Here is a 24,908-nt window from a genome sequence, read left to right on the forward strand (position 1 = left end):
TGCTGTGCGCGGACAATGCAGGGGGCAGGTCGACCCTTGGGTTGGGACCGGACCTGCTGGGACCTCACCGGGGCCACACCCTGTTCCTCTTGCCAGACCCTATCCTGATTGGCAGGCAGCAGCACAGACGTCGGAGTGCCTTGAACAGCCTCCTGGCAGCGCCCCCTCGGCCCTGGCTGCGGCCAGAGGGCGAGGCCGGGGTCACCACATGGGGCTGCCCCGCCTGCCGGGAGTCTCCTTGGCAGCTTTCCTCCAGGGCCCCACGTGTGGTGCGGGCGCTGTCGGAGGAGGGGACCGCCCCGGGGTCCCTTGGGGGGGCCGGGCTGGGGGCAGCGGGGCATGAGTCCAGGCTGGGCAGAGCACCGCCAGGCTCTGCGGCCTTCGGCCCTGACTGCGGCTTCTCGCTGGGCCGCTGACGGCCAGCCTCCCGGAGCCAGGTAGGCAGAACTGGCTCACTGCCAGCGCGCCGGCCGCGGGGCTCCGAGGCCCTCCGCCACGCCCTGCAGTGTTGCAAAGCACGGCAGCTGTGGGCCTTGTTAGAGGGGAGGGAGCTCAGGGGTCTGGCGTGACCACCCCCCTGCGGCTGCTGGGCCTTGGGCATCTCGTCGGTCCCCCAGGCGGTCCTCGTGTCAGCAGGCGGCTCCCTGTAAGGCCTCAGCCTCGGCTGGCCCCAGTTGACCCACGGGTCCCCCATCACCTCCTCCAAAGTCTTCCTCTTCCCAGGGTCGAGGGTCAGCAGGCCTCTGAGCAGCTGGGCGCACTGGCACGACACCAGCCTGGGCGGCGAGTAAGCCCCCCTGAGCGTGCTGCGCTGTATGGCGTCGAAGTCCTCCCCCCAGAATGGCAGGGACCCGGCAAGCATGGCGTGGAGCAGCACGCCGAGGCTCCAGACGTCGGCCGGGGGGCCGGCGTAGGGCTGCAGCCGCATGACCTCCGGGGCCATGTAGCCGGGGGTGCCGCAGAACGTGCTCAGCGGCCCGCCGGGGTCCAGGCTGCAGAAGCCGAAGTCGGCCAGCTTCGCGCTCCCCGCCGGGTCCAGGAGCACGTTCTCCGGCTTCAGGTCCCGGTGTATGACGCCCCGGCGGTGGCAGTACTGGAGAGCAGAGACGAGCTGCCGGAACCAGCCTCGCGCCTCCTCCTCCGTCAGGGGGCCGTGCTCCATCAGGTGGTCCAGCAGGTTGCCTCCGCGCACGTATTCACTTATGATAAATAGTGTCTCCTTGCTTTCCATCACCTCCACCAGCCTCAAAATATGGGGGTGACGTAATCGCGCCAGACCCTGCGTTTCGCACAGGAGTCTCTTGGCAGTGGCGGCGCTCTGCTCCTTCTTCTGTATGATCTTGACGGCCACCTCCGTCCCGCTGGGGACGTGCAGGGCCAGCTTCACAATGCCGAAGGAGCCCTCCCCAAGGGTCCTTCGCAGCTGGTAATCCCGCGGACAGGGCTGCCTGCCAGCAGAGGTGGCCGCCAGGCCAGGAAGCATGCTGGCTCCTGTCTACGCTAACTAACACTAACGAACGACGCTAACTACGCTTACTATGTGAACAAACAAAACGATAGGAGGCTAGCTAATATGGGCTAACTAAAGTAACGAGGCCAGCTATGCTTCCTAACTACGCTAATAAAGAAAAGGAACGCTACCAAAGATACTAACTACTGACTATGCCAACACTGCTAACTATACTAACTATGCTAACTATGCTAACTATGCTAACAATACTAGCTAAAAAATTTAAAGAAAACGCGAAGAAGAACAAAAACAAGCAAAAATTAAAAATGAGAAAATAACAAGGAAAAACTGAAATATAAAAAATATAAATATAATAAAAATATAATGTAAAAATATAATATAAAAATAAATCAATAATAAAAAAATTAAAGATTTAAAAGGGGGAAAAATAAGAAGGAGAACAAAACCCAAAAAAATAAAAAAAGGAAAACAAAGAAAACTAACAAAACAAAAAGAAAAGAACAAAAAAGCAGCAAACTGAAAAAAAATGAACAAAATCAGGGGGCAAAAAAAAAAAAACGGAGAAAACAAACTAACTGTGGCAGATTCCTCAGGTCACCAGAGCAGCTTCCTGGGTAAGTACCAAAGCCCTAGGCCGGGCAGAGGCTTATACAGGCTTTTGGGAAATTCCATCACAGGGGCTCCTTATGAGGTCAGAGCAGGAAAGGGACCAGGCATGGCTGGGGCTAAACTACAGCGGTTGGCTCACTTTTTGCTCTCAAGACCCCTTTACTCTGAAAAACAGGGACCCCAAAGAGAGTTTCATTAATGTGGGAGATTAGAGAGTGATATTTACTGTATTCGAAATTAAAATCTGTAGGATTTTTCAGTGGCCTTTGCATCTGTAATTCAAAAATCTCTACTAACTCTTGGCTCTTAAGACCTCAAAATAGCTACACTTAAAACGCACAACTCCTGGGGCTGGCCCCGTGGCCGAGTGGTTCAGTGCGCGCGCTCCGCTGCAGGCGGCCCAGTGTTTCGTTGCTTCCAGTCCTGGGCGCGGACATGGCACTGCTCATCAAACCACGCTGAGGCAGCGTCCCACATGCCACAACTAGAAGGACCCACAATGAAGAATATACAACTATGTACCAGGGGGCTTTGGGGAGAAAAAGGAAAAAATAGAAAATCTTTAAAAAAAAAAAATACACAACTCCTTTTCCTTAAACTCTGATTAGTTTCAAAATGATCGTACCCCTGAAGGGCTGTTATAGTCCTATAGGAAAACGTTCTGTTGCATGAGACCTGAGAAGGGGCATCATTAACGTTCACAGAGCTGAGAGGAAGAGAGCTTTCCTCCTACTTCCCCAGGGAGACCACGAGCAGATTCCTCACCAGAAACCCTGGAGGCCAGAGGGCAAGGGCTGAGGTACTCAAAGTGCAGAAGGAAAAGAATCCGACCAGGAGCCTCTATCTGGAGAGCAGTCCTTCCAAAATGAGGGAGCAACCAAGACGTTCCCAGAAAAGCACGGCTCAGAGAGCGCTGTCCACCAGACCCACCTCCGAGGAAGGGAGTCCTTCAGGCTGGAAGGAGAGGACGCGGACGGGCACTCGACGCCTCGGGCAGAAATGAAGGTCTCTGCTCAAGTAAGTAGGAGACGACTACAAAAGCTGGAACTATTCTAACTTTGGCTTGTACCTCCTCTTCTTGTTTTCTGCATTAAGAGACTAAAGGATTAAAACCCCAATTCTTAGTCTGTGTTTTTGGACACACAATGCCATTGATGGAATTCTGTGACATTAAGAACTGAAACAGGCAGCGTGAGAGCTCTATAGGGTCCCAGTTTCTCTATGTTACTGAAGTGACGCTGGCATCAATTGACATTTGAGTGTTATGACTTTAGGATGTTAAGTGTAATTCCACGGTAACCACAAAGAAAAGAGCTATCGAATATACACAAAGCAAAATGAGAAGGGAGTTAAATTGCCTTTTCAGTAATTGTACAGACGAGCTGCACGGCCCCGTCTACCACAACTGGGTCTATGTTCATGAGGTGACCTTTTAAAGCCACTAAAGGTGAGGGCTGGCTGCCAGGGGAACCCACCTCCATCGGACAGTCGGAACTTTCATTCCCACCCCCTGATTTCCTGGGAGGGGAGAGGGGGCGGCGGTCGAATCCATCACCAACGGCCAATGAGCTAATCAATCCTGCTTCTCTAAGGAAGCCTCCATAAAGACCTCCAACCCCAAAGAGGTTCAGAGCACTTCCAGGGGGGAGCTAGCACGCTTCCACGGGCCACCTGCCGGGCCCCGAACTGCACGAGGACAGAAGCTCCTTCGTCAGGGACCTCGCCGTGTGTATCTTCATCTGCCTGTTGATTCGCATCTTGAAATCTTATGTGATAAACCAGTAATCTAGTGAGTAAACTGGTTTCCTGAGTCCTGTGAGCCACTCTAGCAAATTAATCGAGCCCACAGTGGGGCTCGTGCTAACCTCTGATTTATAGCCTGCTGGTCAGTAGCACAGGTGACAACCTGGGCTGGCGACTGGCGTCTGAAGTGGAGGCAGCCTGGTGGGACCGAGCCCTCGACCCGTGGAACGTGATGCTGGCCCCGCGGAGAGGGTCAGAATCGAGGCGAAGTGTCAGGGAATTGTCAGGGGTCAGGGAACGGCTTGGTGGTATGGGAACACTTCCCTCTACACACATCAGAAGTGGGTACCAGAATCTTCCCCAGGTGAGCTCACAGTGTGAAAGCTCGCCCTGCGCACACTTAGGGCACAAGCGCTTTTCAGTGTGTGTGCCAGTCCATAGAAAAATTGAGAGAAATAAGATGAAAGGGGGAGGGAGGAGGGCAGGAGAGATGACACGAGTGGCTCAGAGCTGACAATGTAGAAGCTGGGCACGTGGGGAGGGTGGCCATTATACCATTTTGCCTACTTTTGTGTATATCTGAAGTTTTCCCCAAGAAAAAGTTGAGAAAGGAAAACACAAGAGTGAGTGAATTTGGAGCCTGCCCTCCTGGACTCCCGCTGAGCGGGCTGTGGGGAGCAGACACGTGAAGCAGCGTGGCTTCTGGGAGGTGGGTTCGGCGAGGATGGACAGACGGCGTCCTCCTCTCACAGCCGCATGGTAGAGCTGGAGTGCGATCAGATCCGTGGTCACGATCACGGCACCCCTTCTCTGGCTGAGAGCCCCATAGAGCCTCTGATCAAGGCCAGGGACCCCCCCCAGAGAAAGGCACACACTCGGCTGCAACTCCAGCTGTGGAGAGCCCCGTGCCCTGGCCACAGAGGGATGTGCCACGTTTGCGACGGCTGGCCCCGATTCTCCCAGCTTTGGCGTGCTCCAGCCCCATCTTGTTTGGGGTGGTGCTGGCTTCGGGGAAGAGCAGGGCAATGTGCGCTTCAAGGACAAGAAGATATGTAGCCCAGGAGGTGATGCCAACATAAGAGGCGGGCGTTTCCCATCGCACACGGCTGAGAGCAGACGAGGCCTGTGTGGTCAACAGGGGCAGGCGCGGGGGGGTGGGGGTGCCGGGTCAAGGGCTCACACTGCAGTTAGGAGGGTGAGTCAGCCCGGGGACGTAATGTGAGCACGACGACTACGGTTAACTTTGCGTCTCAGATGCTGGAAATTCGCTAGGAACACACTGCAGGTGCTTCCACCACGCCAGAAAAGACAATGCCGTGAGGAGAGGCACAGGTTAATTAGCTGTATTGTAGCAACCATTTCACTATGCATCTGTGAACCAAAGCGTGCCGTGCACCTTACATAGATAGCATTTTTATTCAAAAAACACCAAGACAAGGTCTGTGGTGTGAATGGCCAGGAGCTGTACCTCGACACTGTGACTTTTCTGATGGCAGGAAGGACACTCCTGCCGGGTTCAGGCCCAACCTCTCTCTCAGAAACACTCTCACTCTTAGAAACAGCCAGGACGCCGAGAGAAAGCCCATGTAGCCACACACAGGAAGACCAAGGCCCCAGGCCGCCAGCCTCGCCAGCTCCCAGCTGTCAGCCAGCACCAACTTGCCGGCATTGGGAGCAAGGCCTCAGCTGATGTCACAAAGGGTGGAGAGGAGCTGTCCCCCAGGCCCGGGCCCAAACTGTGAAATCCTGAGTCAATAAATGATGATTCCCGTTTTAAACCGCTAACATTGGGGCTGGTTGGTTACACAACGACAGAGGACCACAGCAGCCCCCACCCCTTGCTCCGTGCACGCTCCAGTTCTGCAGATGCCCCTCACACCCTGGTACAGACCAAATGTTTGTGTCCCCCCAGGTTCCTATGTTGACGCCCTGGGCCCCAGGTGGCAGTGTCTGGAGACCGGGCCTGTGAGGAGGTGCCGAAGGCTAACTGAGGCCATGAGGGTGGGGCCCTAACTCGGTAGGACCAGTGCTCTGACAAGAGGAAGGGACACGAGAGCTCTCTCTCCACCACGTGAGGACGTGGGGAGAAGGCACCCGCCAGGAGGAGGGGTTCCCCAGAACCCCGCCCTGCCAGACACTGCTCTGGGGCTTGCAGCCTCCAGCACTGTGGGAAAATGAACTTCTGTGGTTCACGTGGCCCCATCTCTGGCCCTCTGTTGTGTCGGCCGAGCTGAGAGAGGCCCCCAGCCTCAAAGCCCCTGCCCACTCCTCCTCCTGCCAGGTTGTTCCGCGTAGCTAACGCCGGCCATCGTCCCTCTCAGCAGACGCGTCTCCATGCAGGGGCACCGCTGACAGATGACAGAAGACCGGAATGGCGGGCAGAAACTCGTGCTGTCTCCATAGCCCAGGGGCCAGGGACAAGGTGCAGACAGCTCTCTGTCACCTGGACGGCTCTCCAAGGCCACTCTCAGGGAGCCTGAAGGAAAGCAAGCCCCGGACAGGGAGGAAGGGCGAGCCGGGAACAGCGGGAGAGGGTGCTTGTCCTCGTTTTGTTTTCCATTCCATCCCAGCCGCGGGGGGAGGAAAGCAGGCGGGGCGTGTGTGCGTGTGCGTGTGCTTGTGCGTGTGTGTGTGCACGCGTGTGCGTGTGTGTGTGCACCTCGATCTCCATCTTCATCTCTCCCCGGGAAAGCCAGCTCCCGGCCTGTGAGCGGCCCTGTGGAGAGGCCCACGTGGGGAGGACCCGACGCCTCCTGCCCCCAGCCACATACGGGAGCTGAGAGGGAGACTCCCCGCATGGGACGACTCGGCCCCTGCCGACATCCTGACCGACCCCTCGACAGCCGTGAGTCAGAGCCGCCCAGCCCTGCTGCCCCTGGGCTCCTGGCCCACACAGCCCAGATGATAAACATCGGCTGCTGTCGTTCATCCCCCAGCAGGAGACAGACCCCTCCTCAGAGCCTGTCTACTGTCCCCTGCATGGCAGCCCTCATTCAGGGCCCCTGGAGCCGTCTTGCTTATGGCTGCTTACCGTCTCTGCCTTCCTCATTAGCGGGAAGCCCCCGCAAGGACAGGGCCTTTGTAGGTTCACAGTAGGGTCCCCAGTGCCACGACAGCACAGAGGTTGCTTGACAAATGGCCAAGGTGCAGCAATGCAGCAAACCAGGAGCCCCATTGCTCTGACGTCCCGTGTCTGAGAGGCGGGAACACGCCAGGGAACAAGCACGGGCCCTGAGTCAGGCCTCCCCGGTCCCAGCCCCAGCCCCGGCCCCAAGGGACCTCAGAGTCACCCAACCTGGAGGAGCCTCGGTTTCCACATCTGTGCACTGGGGATGATAGTAACAGTTAGCCCACAGGATGCTGTAAGGAAACAAGACACACCCCTGGCACAGAGCAGCTGATCAATCAAGCTGCCTCTCTCACCCTGTCTGAAGGTGTCACATGAGAATGTGAGCTCCCTGCCGCTAGGCGGCAAGCCACTGCTCAGGGGCAGACCTGCAGTGTAGGAGGGCAGCTGACATCTGTAGTAGAGGATGCGTCCCCATGCGCCAGAGCCAGCATCCTCGTGCGCCCAGCAGAGCAGGCTCCAGGGGACAGTTGGCTCTGTGAACCCAGGACAAAGCTGGCCCCAACCTCACACACTAACAGCGACCCACGGCAGAGTCCCGTTTACGCCAAGGGTGGCACATTCAGAGGATGCCCTTGAATCCCATGGAGATTCATCACCAGTCGCAGGGCCGATGGAGCACTGAATGACATGGGGAGAAGAGGCAGAGATGGCCGGGTGGAACCCTGGGGTGGATGACGCCTGTGTGCACACGTGGTCCTGGCCTCAGCATGGGGGGCGCATCGGGCAGCTGAGAGCGTCCTGGAGCCCTCTGGGTTCCTGCCCACAAGGATGAGAACCAGGAACGGGACAACCTTCCAAACTGGAGTGAGCAGGTGTGAGGTCACAGAAGCAGCCTCACACCTGTTGACTCACGGCCCAGGGACTGTCCCAGCAGGACTTCCAGAGCCGGGACGAGGCTTTCCACGTGCGCATGCTTAGGCCACGGAGGCCTCAGCTTGTGCGGCGCCAGACGCAGACCTGGAGAGGAGGACTCTGGAGCAGGAGTTTATCTGGGTGGTGGAGGCAGGGGGGTTGGGAAGTGAGAGAGGGAAGAGGTGGGGGCTAATAATGGCTCCTATGGGCTGCCCAGCACTGTGGGGCCCCGCTCTGGACACCCACCACCGTGGGCAACAGGAGCTCGGCCCACCAGGGAGCCCTGGCAGCCGGGGCAGAGCAGGCCGCTCAGGGCTCTCCCACTCAAGGGGTGAGGCAGCTGGGGTACCGGCTGAAGGTGCTCCTGGGGGACAGCAGTTTTCCACACTTGAGCCTGTCACCCAGGGGGCCAAGGAGTCTCCAGCGGTAAGGAAAGTCCCAGCCAGACAGAGCTGGCAGCTGGAAGCCAGGACAGTATGCACTGTGGAAGCTAGGGTGAGGCGCTCTGAGAGCCAGTGCTCCCGGGACCAAGAGAGAGCCACTCGCTCTCCTCCTTGTAACACAGTGGATAGCTGAGCCTTCCCATGGCCTCGAGAAGGTCAAGGGTGCAAGTGATCATTTCTGTCACTCTTATTTCACACCTCTGGTGGACCCTGCAGGCTGACTCATTCCACCAGTGTGCCAGCCCCTCCTTCTGTGCTTGGCCGCATGGGAGTCTCTGGAAAAACTGCCATCGACATCTCCGTGACTCCCTTGCAGCCAGGGATCTGCCAGTGGCCTCAGCTCCTCTGGACAGATGCCTGCCCGAGATTTAAAAGGTGGAAGTGAGCCACCCAAGGTGGTGGAGGATGGGGCTCCTGGTGGGCAGGGAACAGGGGGTCTGGTTGTCCCACAGCAGCACGCTCCAGGGTCTGGGCCTGAGTATCACAGGCGGTGGGGTTTCCATGGCAACGTTCTGGGGCGGGGAGAGTGATTGTCCAGGTCATTGTTAGTGTTGTCCCTGGCCATGGGGCATCCAAGCTTGGTCCCCTGCTGGTCCTGGCTTCTCAGTCCTAGCACCCATGGACAGATTCTCCTCAGCTCAAACCAGAAAGAGTGTTCTGTCGTCTGCAACTAATCAGTGAGACTGGCCCACGTTCAGATTTTGAAATCACCTCTATTGTTTGTCTTGTGTGAAAAAAATACAGGAATGCTTAAGAAAAACAAGTAAAAATCGCACGTAATCCCACCGCCCGGAGGTCATCACTGTGATAATTTTGCATGTTTCCTCCCGGACGTTGGGTTCTGTCCATTTTTTTATACAGTCAAAATGACGGTTTCTAGCACTCTGTGTGAGCTTTGCTCACTTGACACGGATTGTCAAAGTGGCCCAATCGCCTCGTCCACGAGGCCTGCAGCAGCTTCTAGACCAAGGCAGTTTCCTCTCCACCCACTCTTACTGTTTTTTAAACCACATTCTTGAGGTGTAATTGACAAACAGAAGCTGTATATATTTAACACATACAATGTGATGACTTTGGAGACGAGCATACATCGGTGAAACCAGCACCACCATCTGTGCCATAGACACATCCGTGACCTCCAAAAGTTCCCTCCACCTTGTTAGTCATTGTTTTGTGAGTGTGTGTGTGATAAGAATACCTAACATGAGACGGGCCCTCTGAGCAGAGTCGTAAGAACACAGCCCAGCACTATGACCCAGAGGCACAGTGCTGCACGGTAGGGCTCTGGAACGCAGTCAGCTTGAGACGTGGAGGCTCTTTAACATGAGCTTCTTTAACATGACTGCTTAGAATTTGCTTTCAGGCAATCTGCAGAGCTCCATTTCCTCAGGGTCAGCTACTAGAGCTTTCCTGTGTTTGTTTCGTGGTGGCATGTACCCCATCTCCAGCCACTCTTGTAACACTCTGCACTCAGAACAAACCCAAAGTCCACCCACAGCCTACGAGACCCGAGGGGTCTGGCCCTGCTCGCTTCTCCAGCTTCCTCAGCTTCCAGCTTCTCCCGGCTTCTCCTGCTCCAGTCTCACATCCTCCATCGCATCCCTCACACCGCCAAGCTCCCCAGCTCCAGCATCTTGTCAGTCCTGTTCCTCCTGCCCGGAAGGTCTTCTCCGGGCTGCTCGTTTCACTGGCTCCCTCATCCGTTGGATCTCACTTTGAATGCCAGCTCCTAGGACAGGCTCTCCCCGTATCCCCCACCTGAATAGCCCTCCCCGACTCCCCTTGATCCTCTACCACATTATCCCACTCTTCCCTCTGCGTCCTTGTCACCATCTGAGACCATCTCATCTGTCCACTCGCTCATTGTCTGTCTTCCCCAGGAGAATGTCAGCTCCCAGGGGCAGGCAGGGTGTCTGTCTTGTTTATGACTGTACTCCCCGCCATTCCCTGCAAGTTCTTTTAAAAAGACATTTTACATCGTCACGTAACAGTCGATGTATACCGTGCCATACTTGACTTCACCCTTTACTGTCTGTGAACATGCCGCAGTTTCTGAGTACAAGTAACACTGCAGTGAACGTCTCTGTGCGCAGCATCCTTTGTCCCTGCCTCTGATGATCTCGTTAAGCAATAGTCTCAGGAGTGGAAATACTGGATCGAAGAACATGAATATTTTTCAGCCTCCTTCATACACACTGCCATCCTGCGTTCCAGAAAGTCTGAACCCAAGATCTAACGGAAGTCCCATCGTTCCTGACTGTGAGGGCTCAGAGATGGGTCCTTTAGACTAGTGGTGCACGTGGGTCATGTGGGGTCTGATTCATATTCAGATTTTGATGCAGGAGGTGTGGAGCGGAGCTCGAGAAGCTCATTTCTAACCAGCTGCTGGGAGAACTCCTCCAGAGGCCTCAACATCCTGGGCTCAGTGTCCCCATCTGGGCCCCGGGACTGACCCCTGCCCGGCTCTCAGGGCGGCTCTCTCTGAACCCAAGACCATGTAGGACCATCCCAGCACTGCAGGCCAAGGCTGCCCTGGGGACCCTAAAGTCTCATCATCTTCAGGAGGCAGGAAAAACCTCGAAGGGTTTCCTTGAAAGGGCCCTTGAAGGCAACTTGCTGGCATTTTGAGATTTTTCCTCCTAAGATGAACATGGAAGGAACTGCCTAGTGCTAACAAACTTTGGGAAACTTTCCCTTTGGGAAAGCTTTCCTTCACCACGCAGGGGTAGCAAAGCAAGAGCCAGGGCCCCCCAAATTGCTAGCTCCCCGTTAAGAAACGGGTGGGGCTTTTGATTTGGGGCTTTAGGTAGAGGAGGGTACCGTGGCCTTCCTGGTCAGCGTTTTCCCATGGGCCTGCGTCTGGGGCTGCTTCCAGCCGAGGAGACAGAGGGTTTCTCAGATGAGCGTCCTCGGCTGTTTGTCTCCACGGGGGAAGGTGCACTCTGACGTCAGGGAGCCGAGGAGCTGGGCGTGGGAAGCCTCGGTTTCTGGATATTTTCTGGACGCTAGTTTCTCTGTAAAAGGACTTCAAAGTCCTGGGATCAGCATGACTTTAGTGGGAGCCCAGCGGGAGCCCATCTGGACTTGAACAATTTGCTAATTCCATTTGGCTCTAGAGCTCAAGGGGTCACAGGTCACAGAAACAAGCCTTTACCTATGAGTGTCACTAAGGACCCAGGGCCCTGGGGATGTGGGCCTTGAGTTTTAGCCCATCTCTGCTGGGTTCTCTAAAGGGGAACCGACGGCGGGGCTGATGTGAACTCAGAGCCGGTCCCACCTTGGCCCGGCCAGGCACCCCATCTCCCACCTGGGAAACGGGGAGCAGTTAGGGCTGGAATCCTGGGGAAGAGAAGTTCTTTTTCTGTTGGGCTGCTGATGGGTGCTGAGGCCAGCCCGGGAGTGGCGGTGGAGAGCTCCCCCTGAGCAGGACAGCAGCACAGAGGGCAGGCAGCCAAGCCAAGAGGCTGGGAGGGCCGATCCCTGCTGATGGCGTCGAGCACCCAGGTACAGCCTCACCTGAAGCTCTCTGCCTTTAGACGGCCTAGTTACAGAAATCGTTCTCTCCTGCTTTGTTCGTTTGCTAGTTCAAGCCCCTTGGGTTTCTGCCACAGGCTATCAAAAGAATCCTGGGGCCGGGTCGGCGAAATAGTGGTTAAACTCCTGCACTCCTCTTCAGCGGCCCCAGGTTTGCAGGTTTGGACCCCAGGTGCAGACACTCACATCGCTCATCAGCCCATGCTGTGGCAGGTGTCCCGCCCAGAAAATAGCGGAAAATTGGCACAGATGTTAGCTCAGGGCCAATCTTCCTCACAACAAAAAAGGAAAAGAATAAAGCTTCTGAATGAAGGGGCACCCTGACCTCCTGCCCGTCTCCCACTGAGCGGGTACTGAGCGGGGGGCCTGGCTCTGAACGCAGTGAGGGGAATGAAAGGGCTGACGTGAGGGAGACCGGGGTGGGAGGCCGACACTGTGGACACAGGAGGCTGGGAAGGCTCCTCTGAGGAGGTGACGTCGGAGCTGAGCCTTGTCTGGGCCATGTTTGTAGCTTCTGGAAACCTGAGGCTTTAACCTCTGGGCTGAATGTGCATATGGGACACGCCTTGTCCCAAGTCCCCTCGGCTCAGCCTCCTGCCTCCCTTGTCGCACCCCCACCCCAGGAAGAGCCCTCCTTCGTGGGCCCACATTCCAAATACAAACCGACCCATCCAGGAGCCATCCACACCCCAAGCACCTCCTTTCTTGGACACTCACACTCAGGGCCACGGGCCCCCTGCCCCAGCTCCTTCTTGGGTATGATGTTTAGAGCGCCGCCACTGACAAGAGACTTCTGTGTGAAACCCAGGGTCTGGCGAGATTGTGTCACCCCCATATTTTGAGGCTGGTGGAGGTGATGGAAAGCGAGGAGACACTATTCATCATCAGTGAATATGTGCGCGGAGGCAACCTGCTGGACCACCTGATGGAGCACGGCGCCCTGACGGAGGAGGAGGCGCGAGGCCGGTTCCGGCAGCTCGTCTCTGCTCTCCAGTACTGCCACCGCCGGGGCGTCATACACCGGGACCTGAAGCCGGAGAACGTGCTCCTGGACCCGGCGGGGAGCGCGAAGCTGGCCGACTTCGGCTTCTGCAGCCTGGACCCTGGCGGGCCGCTGAGCACGTTCTGCGGCACCCCCGGCTACATGGCCCCGGAGGTCATGCGGCTGCAACCCTACGCCGGCCCCCCGGCCGACGTCTGGAGCCTCGGCGTGCTGCTCCACGCCATGCTTGCCGGGTCCCTGCCATTCTGGGGGGAGGACTTCGACGCCATACAGCGCAGCACGCTCAGGGGGGCTTACTCGCCGCCCAGGCTGGTGTCGTGCCAGTGCGCCCAGCTGCTCAGAGGCCTGCTGACCCTCGACCCTGGGAAGAGGAAGACTTTGGAGGAGGTGATGTTTGACCCGTGGGTCAACTGGAGCCAGCCGAGGCTGAGGCCTTACAGGGAGCCGCCTGCTGACACGATGGCCACCTGGGGGACCAACGAGATGCTGAAGGCCTATCAGCCGCAGGGGGGTGGCCACGCCAGCCCCCCGAGCTCCCTCCCATCCAACAAGGCCCAGTGCTGCCGTGCTTCACCACACTGCACGGCGTGGCGGAGGGCCTTGGAGCCCCGCGGCCGGCGCGCTGGCAGTGAGCCAGTTCTGCCTACCTGGCTCCGGGAGGCTGGCCGTCAGCAGCCCAGCAAGAAGCCGCAGTCAGGGCCGAAGGCCGCCGAGCCTGATGGTACTCTGCCCAGCCTGGACTGGGGCCCCGCTACCCCCAGCCCGGCCCCCCCATGGGACCCCGGGGCCGTCCCCCCATTGACAGCGCCCGCACCACACGTGGGGCCCAGGAGGGAAGCTGCCGAGGAGAGTCCCGGCAGGCGGGGCAGCCCCACGGTGTGACCCCGGCCTCGCCATCTGGCCACAACCAGGGCCGAGGGGGCGCCTCCTGGAGACTGCTCAAGGCGCTCCGAGGTCTGTGCTGCTGCCTGCCAATCAGGATCGGGTCTGGCAAGCGGAACAGGGTGTGGCCCCAGTGAGGTCCCAGCAGGTCCGGTCCCAGCGCAAAGGTCCAGCTGTCCCCTGCATTGTCCGCGCACAGTGAGCAAGTCGCAGAATCCGGAGCTGGCCCCGGGCGTGGGGCTTCGGCCAGAGGGAGACGCCTTCTGCTGTGAGTGGGGGCCGTGCAAGAAGGACACGCGTGTGTGCCAAGACGCGGGTGAGAGGACTCGCTCCAGCAACCGGGGAGCTGTGCCAACCGCGGCGGCGCTCTCTGCAGAGATTCAACTCGGAAGGGACTTGGCCCCTCTGGGACCCTCCAAAGCATCGCGTCCAAACACTCGGGGAACCTAGAGGACGGCCTGGAGCCACCTGGGGGACACGAGGAGAGGCCACCCTCGCTACCGCTCTGCCCCTTGGCCCCACTGAGGTGGAACCTCAGAGCCTGGACTGCTTTTCCCAGAGGACAGCTTCCCTCCCCGTCCTCTCCGTCTCTTCTTCCACGTTGAGGGGCTGACGGTCGGGTCTCGGAAAGTCCTCGGTTTTCCAAGTCTTGTAATAAACTTGCTGCTGCAGAAAGCTGTGTCACAGATGCTCCGTTTTGCACCCTCCTTATGCAGAGCGGCGGCTGGGCGGGCTCCAGGTTGAGACGCGTGTAGGGATGTAGCACGAGGAGGAGATCAGAACAACTAGGTGGAGAAGTGACTCAGAATTCTTGGGGTAACGCTCCTAGCAACTAATGCGGGTCTGAAGGGACACGGCTGGGAGCCACAGTGGAGGGCAGAAAGGCAGTGACCGTGGCTAACACTAGCTGACGTTTCCAGAAGCAGCACGGGAAACTTCGAGCCTGTGGCTTTTATGACTACAAGCAAGAGGTCCAGATAGGGTAACCGAGTCCGTGAGCCACCCTTGGGGGGTCGGGGTGGCAGGGTGTGGGCCCCCGAGCGGCCTCAGGTCACTTCCACGTGCAGATGGGTCTTCCGACTGTATCGCAGGACTTGGCCCTGGGCACTGGGACGATTTCTCCTTTTGATGACGGTGATGCGGAGCAGGCCCCTAAGAGCGCTAACAAGGTGTGGGCTGTTCGGACAGCTGCAGGTTCCAGGGGAGGTGACAGGAAGCCAGACATCCTGGGGCTCCAGAGGGAGGGTCAACCATCAGGGAGCTTCCGCAGGGGCTCCTCAGAAGCCTGAGGATGGCCAGGAGGCCGCTGGCTGCTGCTCGCGAGGCCGGTGGCACTGTGTGCAGTCTTTCCACGTGCTCACGAGACGGCTCGGGACGGTCCCAGCAGGAGAGTGGGCAGAGATTTCCCTGCGCCCACGGAGTGCAGGGCCAGGGCCAGGAAGAGGAGGGCTGCGGACATGCTGGGAGGCTTGTTGCTCCCCGTTCGGGTCCCCCGCTGTGGTTTTCTTTACACCTAACAGCCCAGAGTTTGGTCCTCCGGTGGTGCTCTCCCGGCATCTGTCCAGGGCCCCCCTTCCCTTCAGGGCCAGTCCCACTGCTTCAGTGGGCTTTCGGACCCTCTGTGACCTCTCCCCAGCGGCCCTTTGCACTCCCACCTCCTCCCTGGGCTTTACTCACACTGACTGGTTCGGTTTTCCACAAATCCTCTGCCCGTGAGGCTCCCCCTCGGTGAAGCCCACATGCTGGGCGCTTGGCCAGACTCACGGGCTCCCCGAGGGGAATGAGGCATGGATCCCGCTGGAAGAGCACAGCCCAGCTGGGAAGAGAAGGCGGGGACCCAACAGGAGGACAGTCCCCTGTGCCGGGGACAGAGGCAGGACGTGCCCAGCTCAGCACACGCTCACCCCCTGCTGGCAGTCTAAAGGGAGGTGGCACCTAGTGGGGAGGGCTGCAGGCTCTGACCGCAGCAATCGGAGGAGGCGTCCCAGACAGAAGGAGGCTGCGGTGGTGGGCACGTACAAGACAGAGGCAGGCGCGAGGCTTGGGGGGACGTGGACCAGCACCCCCTTGTTTCTGGGACCACTTCCGCTGGTGCATTGTGCTCTGCGTCTCCGAACTTCGATATCCCCCAGCTCAGGCCTGGAAAGCAGTCAGCTCTTACAAAGGGTGACTTCTGTTGTTCAGAGCTTCTCCAATGTCTGCAGTGTCTGAAAGCAGCCAGCCCAAAATAACCCTCATGCCAAAGAGACGTATCTTGGGGTGGCCACTTCAATTCCCCCACAGTGGAAAAGATTCTTCCTGGGCTAACGTCTCTCCACTCTTCCTTTTTCCTTTCTTCCCAAAGCCCCAGTGCGTGGTAGTACACTGTAGTCATAAGTCCTTCCAGTTCTGTGTGAGCCACAGCCTCAGCGTGGCTCCTGACAGACGGCTGGTGTGGTTCTGAGACTGGGAAATGAACCCGGGCCTCAGAAGCGGTGAGATCGCTGAACCTGAACCCAACGCGTCAGGGCTGCTCAGAGTGCGTGTTGTTGAATGAAGAGGCAGATGACCGAGTGAGTGGCTGCCCCCTTCCCTCCTTTCGCGTCACGACGAGACTCGCGTGCACTGAGTGCAGACGGCATCTCCTGTCTTTGCCGAAAGGCTTCCCCAGAGAGCTTTGTGTCCCAACAGGAGGGGCTCCGGGAGCCCTCTGCAGCAGGCCCAGCGAGGAGGGACATTCCATGTGACACGACCAGGCCATGTGCCCCAACAGCCAGGGTGGCCACCGTGGAGACAGTTGGCAACGGTGCCAGCACGTGTCATGACACGGGCAGTGCCGCTGCCCGCTCCAGGGCGAAGAGGCCCAGAAGGTTCCTTCCGTGAATGTTCCCTCGTCAAAGATGTTCGTGGCAGAACAGTCAATGCGCTCTGGATCAGGCAGAAGGCAGCGAGCGTCCTCCAGAACCGTAGACACGGTCCCACCGGAGCCGCTGGCCCTCTTTACACGCTTCTGCTGTGCCCTTGGTGACAGTTACGAACTCTTGGACAGAGGATTTTCAAAAAGGGAGGACGAGCTTAGGATGAGAATCACGCATCCCAAAGGCTCCGTGGATCCTGCATGGTGTGAGTCCTTGGTGGTGCTGAGTCGGGGCGAGTCCATGCTCCCACGTCAGGCAGCTCACCTGCTGGGAACTGCCCAGCCTCCCCTCCCGGGAGCACCAGGGGTGGCCGTGGGGACGCCCCTATCCGTGAGATCCGGAATCCTGGAGCCTTCATTCCCCTGAGGCATTTCTCAGCCTCCACAATGAGCCCAGCCTGGAGCAAATTCTCCCACCTGCCCAAAAAATGAAAGGGGTCAGGTCTCAGGGGGAGGGAAACCAGAGTGTGTGCAGGGAGACAGCCAGCCAGGAGGGGAAGGGGCAGGGAGCAGGGGGAGTCAGGGCCCCGGGGAGGGCGGAGTATGGCTCTCCACCACAACCGCTGAAGAACTGCGGGTTTCTCAGGACGGAACGGCGGAGCCCAAATGACAGAGCTCCTGTCCCTGGAGTCTGGGCTGGTGGAGAGGGCGTGCAGCGCAAATAAGGGACTGGCCTGTCTCCAAGGCCCTTCAGCCATCAGGAGACGCCAGGACCCTGAGATCTGACTGTCCCTCTCTGTTAAGGCAAGTCCAGAAACTCCTCCTGTGGGGCAGTGCGGTCAGCAGAGTGAGGAGTGTCCTGCAGGTGACACAGCCCCAGGACGCATGCACTTCTGTTAGTCGGTGCTTGTCCTTCCACAGGAAGCACCCACACAGCTCAGCCCGCTGCCTGGTCCCGGGACGGATGTCAGCAGAGTTCAGCAGAGAGCCGCTTGCTCAGGGCTTGGTGTGTGCGAGGCTCCTGGAGGGGAGAAAGCGGGGGTCAAGAGACCCAGGCCGCAGCGTCAGGGAGGCAACCGGAGAGGCTCCTGGGAGGAGGCCTGAGGGCAACAACTGCCTGGATGACAGCACAAAACGTGTCTCCCCTCCTCCAGAACCTGGGGTTGGCTATGCAGGCCCCACCCACACGACTGCAGGCACGGAGAAGTGCCGCTGTGTGCAGGACACAGCGTATAGAAGCCGGGACGAGGGACGGGACACATGCTTCCTGTCCAAATGACATTTTGGAGGGAAATGTTTGACACTTTCTTCTTCCCTCCTTCCCAGCTGAGCCTCAGAGGCCAGCAGCGCCTCAGCCTCCAGGCTGAAGTTCACCGGGGAGGGTGGGGCCTGGGGAGCAGCTGCGGCCACGGCCAGGAGGTGCTGGAGCAGGGCCAGCACACAGTGGGTCTGTTTCCATAGAGGGCTGTGGAGTGAGGACAGAGGGGAGAACGTGATGGCGTGTGTGGGACTTCAACAGAGAGCACTGACAAAGAACGTCCAGGCCACAGGGAGCCACGGTGGGAGCCGGAGCAGAGGAGCGACAGGAATGGACACGGGGCTCCCCCACACAGTGCTCCAGCCCTCTAGCCAGGTGTGCACAGCAGAGCAGGATGACAAGAACAGACACTCTACTGATGAGCACTAACTGAGAGCGGGTGAGGGGCCAGGCCCGTTTTCAGCCCTTGGTGTCGATGACTTCATTCTGTCCTCACGCGATAAGTCTGCGTGGTGGGGACCACCACTGTCCTGTTTGTGCAAACAGGCAAAGCGACCCCCCGAGGTCACCCTGCTGGTCGCAGTGTCCCCGGGTCCCTGTGTAGCAGCTCTGGGCCGTCGTGTCCAGCGGGCCGGTGTGCTCGCTGCCTCCTGGTGTGTGTCTGGGAAGATCGTCAGCATCCCGGGCTCACTGTCCCCATCTGTGCCCCGGGAGTGACTCCTGCCCGGCTCTCAGGGCGGCTCTCTCTGACCCCAAGACCATGTAGGACCGTCCCAGCACTGCAGGCCGAGGCTGCCCTGGGGACCCTCATAGTCTCGTCATCTTCAGGAGGCAGGAAAAACCTCGAAGGGTTTCCTTGAAGGGCCCCTTTAAGCCTACGTGCTGGCATTTTGAGTTTTTTCCTCCTGAGATGAACATGGAAGGAACTGCCTAGTGCTGACAAACTTTGGGAAACTTCCCAGCACTTTGGGATTCCCCTTCCCTTTCAGTCCTGGATCAGCCTCTCACCTTGAAAGGACATGCAACAGTCCCTTCGGCCAGGCACCCCGCTGGGGACATTTAATGTCCCTCGGCCACATGCAGCAGGTCAGGAAGAGGGCAGAATCCCTGGCTCCATGTCCCATGTCCCTCCCCAGACCCGGCTGAGCCGCTGGTCCTCACTGCCCCCAGGGTCCCCACTCTGGACAGAGGCCAGCCTCGGGGCTCCCAGGGCCCTCCAGCCTCTGTGCCAGTAGCCCTTTCTTACCTGGGCCATCGCCCCACAGGGTGGGGGTGGCTCCACTCCTGGGTCACTCCTGGGGACCAGCCCCCAGCAGCCTCCTCTGTTGGATGCTAGGACCCTCCTGCCCCCAGAGGGAGGCAAACTCCAGGAAGGGTGGTGCTCAGGCCCTCCTCCGGGCTCAGCACGGCCCTCGGAGCATCCCTGAGGGCTCTGAGGACAATCTCAGAGGCCTGGACAGGCAGGGCTCACCAGCGGCCACCTCGCCTCAGCCCAACTCCAGAAGGTTCTGCTCCTGTTTCAAAAGGAGGGTTTCCACCTCCAACAAGAATCAACAGGGGCTGGAAACCAAGTGCATGTAATCAGACCATCTCCCTCCCAGACCCGAGCCTGGCAGGTCCACCTGCCTTCTCGCTCATCTGCCCAGCTGCCTGTGGATGTCACAAACTCACCTGGCCCAAGGTGTCTGTTTGTCTGTCGCCGCGTCTCTCCACCCACATCTCATCCCTCAGCTCATCCTGGTGGCTCCACCTGCAGAATCGCCCAGAATCTGCTCTTTCCCCATGCCCCACTGCCCCCACCTGGGCCAAACCACACCAGCCCTCCCTCTAATGCCTATGGTCCCTTGCTGCGCCCGCACCTCCAGTCTGCTCTCCACACACCACAGCCTGACCACGTCAGCTCACATCCTCCTCTGCTCCACACCTTCCGTGGCCACCCTCCAGGCAAAGCCCGGCCCTGCCAGGCCCTGATCACGAGCCGACCTCATTTCCTGCCACCCCGCTCCCTCCTGCCCATCCCACTCCAGCCGACCGGCCTCCCCATCTTCTCTCACACACCAAGACCATTCCTGCCCTTGCTCTTGCTGGTCCTTCCTCTTAGAACACTCTTGATGTCCACACGGCTCCCTCACCTCCTCCAGATCGTTGATCAAATGTCATCTCCTCAGTGAGGCTTTCCCTGACCTCCCCTTCTCACCACCTGAGCCCTGGGCAGGCTCAGTCTGTCTGCATGTGACACGTTCCCCCCACCACCTGTGAGCCCCCAGGAGCAGGCCAGAATGCCAGGGTTTGAATCCTAGCTCTGCCACTTACCAGCTGTGTGACTTTGGACAAGGTGCTTAACCTCTCTGTGCCTCCATTTCCTCCTATGTAAAATGTACCTTCACTCTAGGTCACTGTGGAAGCTAATGAGTTAATACGTACAAACTGTCTGGAATGCAGAGACGTCCGTTAGCCATTATTCGAATCGTTATGGTGTGCTGTGGACCAAGGCTTCCTGGCCAGTGGTCCGAAGACCTGGGCTGTGATCCACCTCTGCCGCTACTCTCCACGTGGCCTTGGGTGAGTCCCTTTCTGTAAAAGCTATTTCCTACAGCTGCAAAACATGGGGATTGTCCCGGCGGTGGCCTGAGCCCCTGGGACGGTTTTAAAACATGTCCACATGTCTCCTTTTTTCAAAAGGTGGGGCTGAACGCCCCTTTTCTGGACACAGTGACTTGTTTGTAAAGAATAGGATGTGGCAGAAGTGATGATGGGTGATTTCTGGTTGTGACATTGCTGCCCGCCTTGCTCTCCTAGACTGCTCCCTCGGGGAGAGGCCAGCAGTCATTTTGTGAGGATGCTCACATGGCCCACGGAAAGGAGGTGTGGGAGGACTGAGGCCTCCTGCCAGCCGCGTGAGGGTGAACCAGCTCAGGGGCAGGTCCTCCACCAGCAGCCACAAGGGCGAGCCAGCTCAGGGGTGGGTCTTCCCACCCCAGTCGAGAGTTCAGATAATGCAGCCCCCACTAACAGCAAGCCTCACGGATACTCTCGGCCAGGCCTCCTCAGCAACTGCAAACACAGTAAATTCTTATTAAGGCTCCAAGCCACTCATCTGGCTGATTTGCAGTGCAGCCACAGACTACAAACAACCCCTCCCCTCTGACCCTGCAGACTCCTGTGAGCCCCTTCTTCCGCCCCCAGCCCCAGCCTGAGCCCTGGGCACCTCCACTAGATGCCATTTTGTGCCATGCTGTGGTGGTGACCTACATGTAAAGTGGAAGACGATTGACACAGACGTTAGCTCAGGGCTAATCTTTCTCAGCAAAAAGAAAAAACAAACAAAAAATGTGCAATTGCCATATAACCCAGAAACTCCACTTGTACATACATGCCCAGGAGAAATGATAACGTATGTTCAAGACAAAGCAGAGACAGAGAGCAGGTTAGTGCCGCCAGGGGCAGGGAGGGAGGGAGCCAAGACCGCTGAGGGGTGGGGTTCTTCCCGTGGTGATGGAAACTTTCTAGAAGCGGACAGTGATGATGACTACACAACATCGTGAAGGGACCATAGCCACTGAATCACACATCTTAAAATGTTTTAAATGGTGGGTTTTATGTTATATGAATTTATCTCAATATGAAAATATATTGGAAAAAAATCAGTGACTTTAAAAATAAAAATCTGAAGCATGTAGTCAAGCACAGAAAGCCGGGACACGGGGGAGGGGGCGGGATTAGCAAAAGGAACACATAGGCCCAAGGAACCAACCAGACAGCAGGCCACGCCCACAGCCACGTGGGAGGTGGCACCTGATGGAAGGGCGCTCTGCCCCAGAGGGCACAGGCAGACGGTGAGCGCGCGGGGCTGGGGCAAGAGTGACTCACAGTAAAAAGTAACCTTAGGTTCCAGCCTCACACCATTCACAGAGTCAAATTCAGATACACAAATGAGCTCAACGAGCAAACAAAGCTGCTAAACGAGCAGAAAACAGGAGCGTCTGTCCGTGTTCCTGCGCAGGGAAGGCCGAGGACTGCACTAAGACCAGGGACCCGCTTGCAGGCCTCGGCCCCTGCAGTGCCGGCAGGCAGCTGAGCACGGCTGGGTGCCGGGCGTGTGTGCCCAGGACCTGACGGCCCTGCCGCCAGGGGACACTTCTGAGGAGGGAGCAGAGCTGCCAGAGGTCCTGTGGGAAGCAGCAGAAACCAAAATTCTCTGACCTGCTGTCGGATAAGGTCAGGTTATATCACCCAGCTCTTTTGTGAGGATGCTCACATGGCCCACAGGGCCCACCCCAAATGCATGACTCTGACCCTGTGGTCCAGCCCAAACCTCCAGGTCACAGGCTGGGTGAGCCAGCCTTCAGTTTGTCTACTTCCAGCCCTCCCATACCATCAACGGTAATGTGTAGGAATCCTATGTTAGCTGTTTAAACAGGGCTTGAGACCATGTTTACATTCCCATATCAGGGGCACAAAGCTCAGACAGGTGAAGCAATTTCCCCCATGTCACACAGCTGGCTGGTATCACAGTGAAGACTATAAACCTCCTGTCCTGTCTTTTCGTATGCCCGGCCCAGCCCCATGTTCCAGATTTGGGCGTGTGGTTTGTCAGGCAAGTCCTAAGAACTCACATGCCCGAGTGTGCTTCCCGTCACACTGGGCACACGGCAGGCAGGGCACTCATTCCAGACTGAGCCCTTCGGTTTGAGTGGAATTGACCTTTGGAAATGACCAAAAACATCCAAAGCCTAGTCTGGTAAATGCCGTGGACAATCAATCATAGCTTGCTATTTATTTTTACCCTGCTCTCGTTGCAAATGGGTTTGAGGTGATTTTAAAAAGGTACGTGAACAGGAAAATATAAAGTAAACGAGGAAAGGGGGAAATGAAAGTCTGAACTGAAACAGGGCAAAGTCGGTACATAAAAAGCTTGCGCTATAGTGCTAGAAGTGGGCTGCAGATGTGATCCTGAGCTTCCTAGAGGCCAAGGCAAAGAGGGAAAATGGGCAGCCTTGAGGTGCTCAGATTCCACAAGATAAAAACAAGCTGACTGTCCAGAAGCACAGGCTTTCCTGAATTTGAGATTTGAAGGTAATTTCTCTTGTGGTTCCAGATAAAGGGTCTTATGGAACAAGGGGACAGTGTGCTGACATCATCCCTACACAGTGAGCTTCTGCAGCTCGTTTTTGAACGGCATCCTCAAAGCACACAGTTGGTATCACACCAAAATGTAGTTCAGTAAACTCACTCCGCCAGGCGGGGTCAGTCTGGCAATACTGGTTTGTCATGAAAAAGGGGTGATGAAGGAACAAGCTCATAGTGCAGAAATTCGACAGCAAATTCGACAGACACCGCTGGAGGCAAGATTGTCCTGCCCCTGGAGGAGATGCCTGGGAGGAGGGGCAGTGTGCACCTGGATGAGAAGTTTCTATCATGTTTCTTTTTAGAAAAAGAAGGTCTTAGCTTATGATGCTGTGTCTCTTGTCTGGGCCAGCGCCTGTCATGGTCACTGACCCTGAGGAACTTCCGGCTGTGTAGACCAGGCAGCCAGAAGAGGTGAAACACTTGGGTCTGGGAGCCCAGCAGCCCGGGGCACAAATCTAGCACTGCAGCTCTGTGGCTCGGGCGAGTTCGATCGCCGCTTGGAAGTGAGTCTCCTCCTCTCTAGCACGCAGGCTGGTAACAGCAGCACCTGGTCCGCGGGTGGACAGGGAGCCCAGAGATGGAGCAGGTGGTGCCAGTCCATCGTGGGTGCTGGAGAGGCTCAGGCTCTCACAAAAGCACAGGAGACTGCAACAGGAGTCTGGTGGAGGAAGTCTGACCTGTGTCCTGGCGTGGACCCGGGACACTCTCTCTGAACCAGGATCCTGAGCTCAGTCCTGGGATTCCTCGGGTCCTCAGGCCCTGCAGGAACCAGCCCTTTCAGGCCTGCAGGCTTCTCTGAGCAGATCAGGGGCCACCTGCCAGACTGACAAGCCTGGGAAGGAATTTTACTTGAAGTTCATTAACATTTTTCTCCCACTTCTTGAGGATTTGCTTTGCCAGTTGGGAGGAATGTTATCTCTGGTGAGATGAGAGTGGGGCCCCTGGGTGAGCTGAGCCCCCTTGCTCCAAGTGATCCCTGTGAAATGCTGAGCTTGCACACACACACCGACCAGGCCCTGCACCCCCTCCGGGCCCAAGGCATCGGAGCCGTTGGCTCAAGCCCCCAAGAGCTGTCCTCTCGGTGCCTTTGTGAGCTGCAGAGGTGGGAAATCCCAGTGCCTGGGCTGCCTGCAGGGCCCATGGTGATAGAGCCACACATGTTCAACTTGTGATACAGCTGCTCACGGCTCACCTGCTGGCTCATCCTCAGAACACTTGCCAGGGATCACAGCCCTATCAAGTCAGCACTGCACCTGCCCGATTTTACAGATGAGGAAACTGAGGCACGCCTGCAGCCCAGGACTCAAGTGCAGGCAGGTGACTGGCGGCCACCCCCCCCACCCCCCCCACCCCCGCTCTGGATCTCCACACCTGTGTGCAGGAGCCGGCCTGGGCTCTCAAACTGGTGTTGGCTGCTGTGGGGGCCTGTGGGATGCACTTACGTGGGCAGGAGTGGCTCGTAGCCATCGAGCGAGTGAGCTGGCCCTCAAGCCCAGCTCCGCCCATCCACAGCGCAGCCCCTCTGTCCTCCCAGGGGCTCCCATTCAGAGCTGTGCCACCCACTGGGGCAGCCACCACCTTCCGGGGCTATTTGAATTCAGCTTTAATTAAATCAGATGATAAATCCAATTCCGTGGTCGCACCAGCTCTGTTTCCTGCTCCATAGCCGCCTCTGGCCACCCTATTGGGCAGTGTAGTTGTAGAACGTTTCCAGCATCCCAGAAAAGCTCTGCTGCATCATGCTGGCTGGGATGGTAGGCCTTTCTACTTGCTGGAGGGGGTTGGGGGCAGTGGGCTTGGTGACAAGGGTACTGGGTTGGGGGGTGACCTGCTCTGCCAGGGGCATCCACAAGTGGAGGCTGTCGAGCCCCAGGTGCATCTGGGCCTCCCCAGGCTTCCTCTGCCTTCCGGCCCTGAGCCAGGCTCACCTGCTAAGCCCTGCGCTTGCCCTCCTGGCCTCAGGGGGTCAGAGTTGAGCAACTGGTTCCAGCAATGCGAGGTCCGCAGTGTCCAGCCA

The 24,908-nt window shown here is 57.8% G+C and overlaps 1 long non-coding RNA gene across 1 annotated transcript; it reads left to right on the forward strand.

Moving 5' to 3' along the window:
- Nucleotides 1-11,600: 11,600 nt before the first annotated feature.
- Nucleotides 11,601-24,520, forward strand: LOC102148874 (uncharacterized). The gene is made up of 3 exons (XR_002801452.2): nt 11,601-11,752; nt 20,154-20,323; nt 24,069-24,520. It is a non-coding gene; the product is annotated as an uncharacterized lncRNA (long non-coding RNA).
- Nucleotides 24,521-24,908: the final 388 nt, after the last annotated feature.

The sequence above is a fragment of the Equus caballus genome, chromosome 18, assembly GCF_041296265.1.
Source record: "Equus caballus isolate H_3958 breed thoroughbred chromosome 18, TB-T2T, whole genome shotgun sequence".
Classification (NCBI taxonomy): Eukaryota; Metazoa; Chordata; class Mammalia; order Perissodactyla; family Equidae; genus Equus; species Equus caballus.